The 12,079-nt window shown below is 38.0% G+C and overlaps 1 protein-coding gene across 2 annotated transcripts in view; it reads left to right on the top strand.

Annotated features, from left to right (window-relative positions):
• Positions 1 to 3,860: 3,860 nt before the first annotated feature.
• The window catches only part of LOC121949433 (glypican-6-like), a 150,370-nt gene continuing 142,151 nt past the window's right edge, over positions 3,861 to 12,079 (top strand). For both annotated transcript variants that reach the window (XM_042495118.2, XM_088083290.1), the window contains exon 1: positions 3,861 to 4,207. The gene's annotated coding sequence lies outside the window, so the exon portion shown is untranslated. The remainder of the gene's footprint in view (positions 4,208 to 12,079) is intronic.

Below are 12,079 nucleotides of genomic sequence, written 5' to 3'. Positions count from 1 at the left end.
TATTTTCTTGAGAAAAAAACATATGAAAATAAAATATTTCAATTGACTTACTGAGGTATTTCTTGAGTTTTCACCTTTCAGGCATTTGGTTTAGCAAATTTAAGAGAACAAATTGTGCTTTACTGTGCAGAATGTAATTGTCTTTTCGGGCTGAAAAGTTTTTTTTTTCCAATGAGGAAAAAATGTGTTAATTTAACTGATGCTTTTGGTCTATTTTCCCCCATCTTCACCATAGTATATGGGAAGCCAAAGATTGTAATTTTTTAAGAAGTATTCCATTGGAAAAATAATATCCTATGCAATATACTTGTTATATGAGCATTTAGCTTGTTTTTTTGGCTTTTAAATACTGTAGACACTTTGTGAATTGTTGGTCAAGCCACTATAATAAAGGAAAAATTAGAACAGCACTTCAATATTGACAGATGTTTCAGACAAGAAGCTCTTTGTTAACATGTATTCTGGCATCTTTACAAGCGAGATCGGATGAACTGCAGGTGACCACAACCAACAAGTGCATCCCAGCAGGGGGAGTCACAGCCTTTACATTCATCCAGTCTCATGATGTAAATAAATTATTTTCACTTTACAAGAAATAAAGGATTCTCCTCATTCATCCCACTTTGAATAAGGGTATTGAGGAAGTGTATCCAATCCAATCCACCACCCTTTGGAGAAGGATTCTGTCACTATTAAAACATCTCTGTAGCACCTTCACTGTTTCTGATTGAGCAACGATGAAATAATGTGCAGGAGGTGGAAGAAATTGTGGAAACACCATTTCACTAATCTGCATAAGTTAGGAAAACATTTACATTGTCCTTAAAGGAAAAAGGTTTTGGAATCTCAACACAAGAATAAAGCAATTATACATTACATTGTAACATTTTCCTAAACAATATTTAATATAATTTGATGGAAAACATTTCATGGTAAAACAAATTTTTCTTTCTTTCTTCATGTGAAAAGAGGGACAATTTAAAAGCAAACTTCAGATTTTGAGTAAGTTACAGAATATGATCCAATAAATTGCCTTTTTAGCCATCATTTCAGGTTATTTGTATAAAAAATGATATGTGCTAGTTTCTGGTTACTGCTGGCAGACTTATTTATATTAAAACAATTTCTTATGAATAACAAAAATAGATGTAAACTTTCAAATGCCATTTATATATTATTAAAATGTTTGTTGACATTTGGAAGCTCTCATGTACACTGCAGCTGGTGTATTAAAAAGGATGTTAAAAAAAAGCTTAGATTTTGATGTAGCTACTGGTGGATTTTAGTCCTTGTACTATGAGACTTGACAGTGTTGCAGTGGTGGCAAGCTTTAGTCCCGTCTTAGATTTTAGTAATAAGGATAGTTTCCCTTCAATTGTTCCTTTAAATTGAATATGCAGTTACTGCCTTTCTCCAGCAGAGGGAGGTATCTGTATACCTAATAAAGTGCTTATCTCAAGCGGTCAGTGAACTGAATGGCGAATGAAATGATACATCTAAACAACACAGCATTATGGAGATTTAATAAAAATGTTTCCACTTTAGACAACTTTCTTATTGTGTAATGGCAGCTAGAATTTTGTAATCGGTCACAGATTACTTAAAAAAATAAAGAAACCAGTACAATTGAATTGTATCACCAGATGTTGGCAATATCTGTAATAAAACAATATTTTTGGTGGGGTTTTTTTTGTCATTTTAACTATGACTGCATATCATTGACTATAAATATAAATAATTTAAAGTTGTCAGTCACCTTTTTCCTAAATTCCAATGCCATAAACGTGTATGCGTCACAGATTTTAACAGCATGGATGCTACATTTATCCCACTACTACTACTGCTTCTTCTACTACTACTACTACTACTACTACTACAACACACACATCCAACATCCAGCAGAGCTCAGGCCAATGAGCAGAGTTTTCATTATTCTGCATTGCATGGTAGGCTGGCAGAGAGAGCCATTCACTGGAGTGTTCACCTTTCATTATCATGTCCTCTTTACTTGACAGTCGAGATAAATGGGAAGCATCCAGGAAGGACATGAACTCAAAGATGCATTCCTGCTTGTCAGCCCGTGCTGATTGCTCTAGAAACCTCTATTTACTCTGATGTCTAGAAAATATCATGCCTTTATTACACAGATTTCTGCCTGGTTGTGGGATGTCAAGTAGACGACACCTGGTGTTTTTTAAGGTTGTGCTAATGTGGCTAAACTGTGTCAGAGATTAACTGATACGATGTTCCTCTGTTTAGAATGCAGAATATTTAGATAAAACACATAGAGGAAAACACATAGTACTCAAACGTAGCCCATTTTGCAACTGCACATTAAACTCCTAGTCTATTTTTTGTCATGTTAGCGACTATTTTGATTCAGTTGTTATGTAGTTAACTTGTGTCCGTGTTCTTCTTTTTAATAATCATCAAATATTTTTACAAGCAATTCTAGATTCGCAATATTTATTAACCCTTTGAAACCTGAGCAAAGCATGATTTCGTTCAAAAACATGGGAAGAGGGCAATGAGCAACGAGAGAAGACATGACCCAAAAATGAGCTAGAAATTAATATTTTTAAAAGGTACAAATGAACGAATAAATTAACAAGAAGAAAATAAAAAAGGAAGTAAAAAAGAAACCCAAGAAAATACCTGGAAAAGGTGCTTAAAATTTAATTTTAATTTTAATTATATAAAAATAATTATTAAGTATAAATACGTAATTATAAATATAGTTTTTCCTAGCGTTTATCTTTTAGCTAGCTTTATTTTAAAATTCTAAACGTACTAATTTCTTGCAGTTTGTGGAACATTTTTTACCAAGTTTCCCATTGCCCTTTGCCCTCATGTTTTTAAAGGAAATTGCACCAATTTGCTCAGAGTTCAAGGATTTAAATACTTCTAAAAGGCATCTAAAAGCAGCACATGAAATGTGATGTTGCTCCAGGTTTCAAAGGATTAAAGAGTGTAACGGTGTTACAGTTTCAGAATGAAAAGATTTGACAAGGAGACTCAGTAAGACTTTGAGACAAAGTCTGTCATGCTGCACTTTGATTTGGAGTTTCTGCCGGATAGTGTTTTTGGATCATTTATTGTGTCCAGTGAGACAGTGTAAGAACTGTTGGAAGTTTGGACATTGTTTGTTTGTTTGTATGCAGAAGTGACACAGACATGATGTAAATGTGGAGAGTTAATGTGAAGGAGACTGTGAGACGGATGCAGAGTGAGTTCTGACAATTTTGCAGCATGGGAGGCTGACTGTCCATAGAGTGAGGGAGGCAGAAATATTCAGGGTCAGAACGAAGAAAAGAAGTAAACGGGAGGAGGTAGGAAAGACAAGATATGTAAGACAGGAAGCTAAAGAGGAAAGTCAGCCAGGAAACATGAGGAATATTTCCTGTGTAAAGACCAGATGACGTTTTTGGCCTTTGGGATGATGGTAAATAACCATACTGCTGGAACTGAGAGAAAATTGGAGAAAATGGAAATAATCATAGATGCAGCAAGGAGGTTTCTGGATGTTGTTAGTGTTTCTGGAGAAGATGTGCAGCAGCCTTTGAGAGAAGCTTTTAGGCTCTCAAACAACCAGAAATGGGACATTTATGATGGAGTGGGAACTGAATGGGAAGGGTTTATTATTTTCATTACTATTATTTTATATAGTAGGTGAAGATTTTGGGGTAAATCCAATAGGTGGCGATGATGTGACTTTTTGGATGCCAGTCACCATTAAAAGTTGCTTCTCAGGATTTAGGTTGGTAGGTGCCAGCTAGGGTGTAATGACCGGTGTCAACAGCGTGAGGCAGAGATGCACCAGAGGCGCCTAGTCTGCCATAAAAACCTAACAGAAGAAGAAATGTCAAGCTGCTGGTCAGCTGTTTGGCTCAAACTCAGCAGCTTTTTGGAAGACACAGCACAAGAAAATTAAATCTGACAAAAACTGAGTGAAATGCTGTTCATTATGGAAACAAAGGGATATTGGAGCAGAGGAGAGGAACTTTTGCAGAGGGGGACTGAACAGGCCTTAAAGGAGACAGAGAGGGCCACTTCTGTGGAAACTGAAGGCCAAAACAGAGCAGAAGCTCACTGTGAACACATGATCATGGAGCCAGAGAGCTGCTGCTGCCTGAACTTTGTTACAACACAATCTCAAGATCTTTCTGAATCAGAAGATGTCCGTGCTTAACACTTCACTGTATATTTGGTAAGTCATTTCATTTATATGTAGGTATTAAGCCTGATTGTTGAGTTCAGCAGTGTTCTCCATGTGTCTGTTGTTTAGTGCTGGTTTTCATAGGCCCTGTCCTCTTTAGAGAAATGTTTTCTGCAAATGCAAAGTTGTCTCAGTGATGATCAAGTCCTGATCAAGTTTTCTTTTCTTTTTTTTCAATCAGATGCTTTAGATATTGAGTATCTGCTGATACTGAGTCCCGATCCGATACCTGCACAATGCACACTTCAAGTACTTTAAAGTTATTAAAAGTCAGTCCAGTGTATAAACTTGGCAGTTTAATAGCTCTGCAAAGCAAACAAGAAAAAATTGTCTGCATACAAACAGTTCCACAAGAGTTTTTGTTTTAGCTTATTTTATACAATTTAACAAAGTAAACAAACTAATGAACAAAAGTGACCAACATACCTGCAAAAATTATGATATTTTACGTAGCCTTAGCTGTTTGTATGTATAATACACAGTGCTTTGCAATTGTTAGCGTGGCAGTTAGTAAACACGTCTGTAAGACCATGAATACTGCAGACATTAAACCTGCTTAACATCAGCATGTCAGGATTATCATAAGCATGTTGACATTAGAAATTTTGGTTAAAGCACCACAGTGCACTTAATTGCAGCCTCTATGGGTGTAGACCATGGACTGAATATAAAGATGGACGACGCGTCCTTCCTTACTCCCATTATGCTTATGTGAAGCCAAAATATCCGGCATACAGCCACTGTCATCTTGCGCTGGTGAAGACATTTGTAGCCAAATTCTTTGCAGTAGCAATGTGGGAGTTCCCGCCAAAACACTCATCAGCACAATTACAGGCAGCACCATTGAATGCTAACGCATAGATCGGCTTACACAGCTGTCAGTCATGGTGGAAAATCCCTTTGTTGTAGAATTAAATAACTCATTAAAACCAAACTTATCAGAGAACGTTGAAAATACATCAGGGTGATGACAGAAATCATCTTTGGGAAAAAAGTTTGTTGTTAGTTTGGCCCATGTCCCGTCCACTAACACGGAGGAGGTGGACTTTATAACCTGTACTGCAGCCAGCCACCGGGGGGCGATAGAGATGTTTTATCTTCGCTTTTGGGGTGCTGTGATATTGTCCATCTTTATACACAGTCTAGAGTAAAGACTGTCAATCTCGTTATATTGATACTATTATTTGTCACTGAAAAGGAAGCTGAAAAGAAGTCATTCATCTTAATAAGAATACAGCAACTGGTGGGATGTTCCCATTTTACCTTTAGAGAGAATAGCTTTCCTTGATTGCTTTTGTCTGTCATGTAGAATAGAAGTCATCACAATAAAAGGACATCTGATGACATGCTCAGGTTATCAAATATTTCAATATGTTGTTTGGGACATGTCATTACATTTGCTATGAGAAGGTGATAAGGGAGTGTTTGTTCATGAGCTGTGTAGCCATGGGAAATGAACGCCTGTCTTTTCGCAGATGCCAGTTGTCTCAAGTCATTCAAAGGCAGACTCTAATTAAGACGCAATCCTCACAGCACAAAAGTGTTCTTTGCTAGAAGTGCTGGGCTTTCTGCTTGATTGTGTTGTTCATCACGTGGACCTATTCCTCCCTAATCTGTATTCAGAGTTTAGCCTCTCCCTCTCTCCGTCGCTCTCTCTTCATCCATGACTAGAAATCATAGACATTTTACTAGCCCCTTAACCCATGACTGCTATTTTTCAGCTCAGGCTCATGCAAAACTGACCTTTTATTGTGAACAGTTATTGCCCTGCACTCTCCCTGGATTAGAGGAGATGATACAGGACACAACGGCCAAATTACCTAGACGGTTCGTCCATTCTTTGGATGCAGTGTGGTCTCCTTTCCTCTGAGCAACAACCAAAATCTAGCATGAAACAAGGTAATCAATATGCTGTGATTCCTCGAGGATCGGACTGATGGGAATCTGTTTGTGCCCACTTAAATTTGTTGGAGTCCCTGGTGCAATTGTTGTTGTTGACTTTGTCAAGGATTTCAGAAAAAGAGGATGTATGGGTTTGAGTGTGAGTCATTCTTCATGGAGGTTTGGTTGTTGTTGGTTTCATCAAAATTTAATAGCCCCCAATTCTCTGCAGATGGCCTCAAACACTTAATCAACGCAAGTCCCGAACACAGACTCTTGTCTTGATAGTAATTACCCAGTCCCAACTGTGTCCGCTTCTAACTATAGAAGAATGTGTTGCACTCCTGATGGTCACAATTTGTGTTTTTGCTTGAAGAGCCTTTAACCCACAAGTACTTTCATGGCTATCAGGGTGTGACTGATTTTACAGAAAGCTGGTTAGCTCCTCTTAGTACTTGTAGGGCTAATTGAATATTCAAGAGGGACCTTGTGTGTGTTGATGTTGTGTCTCGGGGGATTGTTTCTTTCTGCTAACAGACACAAAAAAGCCTGTGTCAGCCGTGCTGCTGAGGCTGCAATCCACTGCTGGCATTCACTCTGACGGGGGTCTGTTCCTTCAGCTGACCTCTGTGAGTTAACCGTGGCTCCATCTCCAGGATCTCGCCCGACCGGAGGATGAACTCCAATTTTACGTATGCATATAGCACACCGCAGCTGTCAATTTATGCTAATGCACTTTTGAATTAGCCATGAAAAACAATTAATTTTCTGAGCAGGTTGATGAGGAGTTTTCACAAGGAGCTTAATCACAATCTTTTGTGCCAGAATACTTGCTGACTGTGTGGCTTGTGAAGCGAGACACTCACAGAATTCAAAGAATGTCCATTCGAGATTAGGAAACAATCTTCTGCCTGCTTAATATACTCTACACACACCTGATCTGTTGTGATGTCAAGAAGGACCACAGTGATTTATTTGAGTCAGTAATAATTATATCAGTAATCCTAAAGAGATAATTCTTACTAATACACTGCTTTCAGACCTTCAATGATCTTATGTGATATTTGGCATAATATTTCAGTGAAAATTAAATGGACATCATATGATTTGACCAAACATTATGTGTTACACACGTTATTGTGCCACACTGTTGCCCTGTGCTTAAAATTAAAGATGTTTTGACCATCAATAGGGTGAGGTGAGGGTGACATTTTTTGATAGATTACGAAGAAAAATCACCTAAAATTCTGACTATTTAGATGTCAGGCATCTAGAACTTGTTATGTATCTTTGATACATTATCATATCACAATTGTGTTGTCAAGTAAAATACTTAAGACCTTCAAAAACATCAAGAACCCCTTTCTCACTGATGATTTATTGAGGTTACATCTTAGTGAGCCCAAGATGTATAACCTTATTTTTCCTATTTTCCCTGTTTTCCTAAATTACCTGACTTCTATTCAGCACTATTACAGTGTAATTACTCCTATATAATACCACGTGAATGCGTGAACTATGAACAATAGTTGCAAGTTCTGAGTGGATCTTGATGTATGGACCTCTAAAATTGTCCTTGTCAAAAATAGGGCAGATTGGCTATGGTTGTGGGAAGCTGCATTCTCAAGTAGGGCCCCAAAGGCATCGTGAGCAAGAAAGAGCACTGCTGTGGTTATATACCGGGCTGCTAAATCACATAAAATGTCTTTAACCACACTATTTCACAGCTACCAATCTGTGTCCTATATTTCACTCACCCCTACTGTCACCTGTCTCTCATTTCCTGTCCTTGGGGAGTCAAAGTTCCCTTTGGCTTGAAAACCTCTCCAATCTTTTTCATCTGCTCAACTAATTTCCAGTAGGCCGGCCAGTAAGATAGTACTGGCAGAGGTTTCAGCGCTGCAGATGTTGAAGCACCAACTGCTCCACAGTTTCCTGGCCCTGCAGTCTGTGAGACAATTTCAGGGTTGTTACTGAAGGGACATTGATATCTAGTCTGCGCTACTACGGTGTTCTGCTGTATTTATCAGTGTGTACTTCCTAAGCAGTCTTTTGTCAACCACATCAAATGATGCTTTTCGGGACATACCTTTACTGTAGCAGCTGTCTTGGTGTTTTCTGTCCAGATTGCAGTGTGGAGGAACATAATGTCTTTTTTATGGATTTAGAGAAGCTGGATGGCAGTGAAATTGGCTACTGTCTCTTTGGGTTTGGGTTGTCCAAATGCCACACAGGGCAAATGGTGGTGAAACATCTGTGTGTATTCCATCAGTATTATATGGGTTGAACTATCCAAAATGTACCATCTGGGCCTTTGGTCCCATTCATACATGCTGGCGCTACAATATTATAACCTGTTTGTGGAAAGAGTTTAACATTTGTGTTAGTCTGATGTGCAATGACCGAATGTAGACATTCATGTGTGTTATCCTATCACAACTTAACTACTTAAAGGAATTGTTTAACCTCAAATGACCTTTTGTATATCAGTTACTCACCCCTTGTCTCTACGAATTTGTAAAGAGAACTTGTTTTTGTATGCCTCCAGTGAAGGAAAAATCCAAAAACGAAGAATAGTCTCGATGAATCGAGGTTACAGGGGTCCATGTTTAACAACAGCGAAACTATATAAAAACATCTGTTTACAAACTCTTGCACAACTCATGTGGTCACATCCAAGTGTAATTTATGCAGTCATACACTCAATGGGCTACTTCCAAACAGACAGTCCTTTCCAATGGGGAACTGGACTAAAAGTGAAACTTGCTGGTCTACCACTGCTTCAATCAGTTTGTTTTTTGTGTTATTGTGTGACTTTGGTGAATCCAAACTAACCATTTAAAACGAAGAAGACACACAATAACACAAACAAACTAACAGACTGGAGTCTGGCTTTAAAAAGGGCATGGATAATTTTCACTTTCTGTTCAGTTCCCCGTCAAAAAATGCACGTGTTTGGAAAGTATGTGACTGGATAAATGAGACTGGGATTATACTGATTATTCTTTTATGTGAGAGTTTTTAAAAAAATGTTTTTATGAAGTTTTACTGTTGTTAAACGTGCACTCTGTGACTTCAATTCATCAAGATTTTTTTTAGTTTTTGGAATTCTTCATTTACATGTAAAAAAAAATAGGGCTGTCAAATGATTGATTAATAAAATTGTGATTAATTGCAAAATCTCAATAGTTAATTGTGATTAATCACATTTTAATCACATTCCCAGTTCCATTGTTTTTCGTTTGAGAATAGGTTTTAGCTCATATTGACAAGGTAAAGCAATTTTTTATCAGATCAGGAATTTCATCAGGATCAGATTTCAGGATCAGATTTGTCTTGATCAGAAATCAAATGACAGCAAGAAACTGCATCGAACTACCATAAAGTGGGCTAGTCTGTAACGGGGAGGCTCATGGGTACCTACTGAACACATTTTCATTCAGATATTTTGTGGTCAGAGGTCAAGGGACCCCTATGAAATGGCTAAGCGATTTTTCCATTGACAAAATTTAGCCTAACTTTGGAGTGTTATTCCACCCCCTGGTGGAGAAGCTAGCATGATGGTTGGTGACACTGGTATCCTCAGATCTTCTTATTTTATATGATACCAGTATCATCACTGTAGCTTTAAAACTTTTAATGCAATTAACACGATTTAAAAAATATGCGTGTTAATTACGGCCCTTAAACACATTGTGATTGATGCGTTAAGGCTGACAGTCCTAAAAACAACCCCCCAAAACAATGTTTTCCTCATGAGAAACTAATATATAAATAATAATTTTAAGTTTTAATTTTTCCTTTAAGGATATGTGTTAGCATTTAGCTAATGGGCCTATATATGTATTGTACTGTGAAGTACAATGGGTTTATTAAAGCTTTTAACAGCGAAAACAACTCCCTCGTGCTGTTGAAAACAGGCTAATGAGAGCAGTGAGTTAAAAGAGATAAATTGTTAGTTGTAAAACAGCAATGAAATAAATTATGTCAAAATGCTCTGTAGATCTGAGGGGAACTGCAGAGTGAGGTGCTGAATCTTGGGCACAAACCAAGTAATATAACCTTAGAGGGTTACCTTTTCCTCACTTTAACCAAGTGTTGTTGAGGCTAACCCAAGTCAAACCTTAACTCTGGCTGCTTTTCATGCCTGTATTTTAATAGGATAGCCTTGGCATGAAGGGGGGTAAGGGATGGGGGCAGTGGGAGGGGTGACATGCAGCAAAGGGCTACAGGTTGAAATCAAACCCGTGGCTGCTGTGGCAAGGACACAGCCTTTGTACATGGGGCGCTCTGACAGGTGAGCTACTGGGCAGCCCAGATGATCATTATTAATCATTTTTGTAACAGTAATTTGCAACAGTTTTGGATGCAGCGGCATACGATCTGTTCTGCCTGTTAAAAAGAAAAGACATGCAAAATGTTTTGGAAGGCAAAAACAAACATTGTGGCCTATCATGTGATTAAGTATTAAGACATGTTGGATAATCTTTATTATGTTAGCCAAAGCTGTTATGTAAGAAGTCCTATAAGATGATTATTTTCACTTACTTCACAGATCACAGCCGGTAGGCCCAAACTGTGAAATCCAGCTATACCCTCACTACACAGTAAAATAGCTCTTTAGCAATGGTCATTTTGTACTGCAAAGCATTTTAACCACAAGAAAATGGCCTTCGCACACAGCATTTTTTTTTCTTTTACAGTATTTTGCCACCAGACTGGGTTTTGTGGGAGAAATCTGGTGGATTACTGTATAACACAAAACAGGAAGCAGGCTGCCTCCAGAAAAAATACAGTGAATGTTTTCAGAGGGTTTCTGAATGGCAGATGGTGGATCAAGTGAAAGCCAATACAGAAATCCTTCTAATGTACTTCCTTCTAAAAAAAAAAAAAAAAAGACAAAAATGAGAAGGAATACTTTGAAGTGACGATCCTAATTAAAAATAAATTGGTGAATGTGGTGTTATATTTAGTGGACTATTGCTGTAATGAGATGGGAGCTACCATCTACCTCAACCACTGTTTCATATTTGTTTATGTTGAAACATCAGCTTTATTAACACACATTTTCTGTTTACAGAGTTAGCTGAAAGCTTGTTCACACTCTACAAGAATAGCAGGCTGAGGCATCCTTCTCACCCACCCTCACCTCTCTGTTGTCCTCAGTTACACCACTAGACAACTCTGAAATGTTAGATAAATGCCAGAACTGTGCGTCTGCAAGACATGAAATACATTTATAGAGAAATATGTATTTATTTTCCAACAGACAAAGAAAAGGAAAGATTGCAGCTTGAGTCTTTTCCGCCCATTCTTATGTTTTATAATGGCAACATGAAACATTGGCTTAGCCTTATCTCACTTAAGGCATTTCACTGCCAGAGTTATGTTCAATCGAAGAGAGCAAAGCTTTCATTTTAGTTCTCAGCGTAACTCATTTCTCCTCAAAGAACACATTCTCTCCGCACACGTACAGTATGACGTCCGCTTGAAGAAAACCTCCTTTTGGTATTAAATCTTTTAAGTTCTGCGCTCGTGGATGATAATCTATCTATGAGAATGTCACAGTGACATAGAGATCAACTCAAGAAATGCTCCACTGATTTTATTGTTGGCTGCAGTGATAAATAGATTTGGAAACATTTACTTGTTATAGCTGCTTTATTTTAGTCCCCCCCTCTAGCTCGATGCTCAGCACTGCCTGACAAGGGTTTGGAGGAGAGTTGTGTGAGGCCAGGTCACCCAAGGTAACATGAGCCATTCTCCACCTGCCTGACCGTCATGAGGTCTGACAGTGAGGTCTGTCATCTTGTTTCTCTTGATAGGCTGCCTTGATGAGTGTTGACAGATTTTGCACCATAATTGTTGCTTTCACTGTTAACACATAATGTTGAAAACAGTGTATTTTTCCTTAAAAACATTAAAAGTGGTTGTTCTGTGTTTGATACATGCACCGTGATCCAAACCATCTGTGTGAGGATG

The sequence above is a fragment of the Plectropomus leopardus genome, chromosome 10 (assembly GCF_026936395.1).
Source record: "Plectropomus leopardus strain MGB_pleo_1.0 chromosome 10, ASM2693639v1, whole genome shotgun sequence".
Classification (NCBI taxonomy): Eukaryota; Metazoa; Chordata; class Actinopteri; order Perciformes; family Serranidae; genus Plectropomus; species Plectropomus leopardus.
This window is presented reverse-complemented; position numbering and strand designations above follow the sequence as displayed.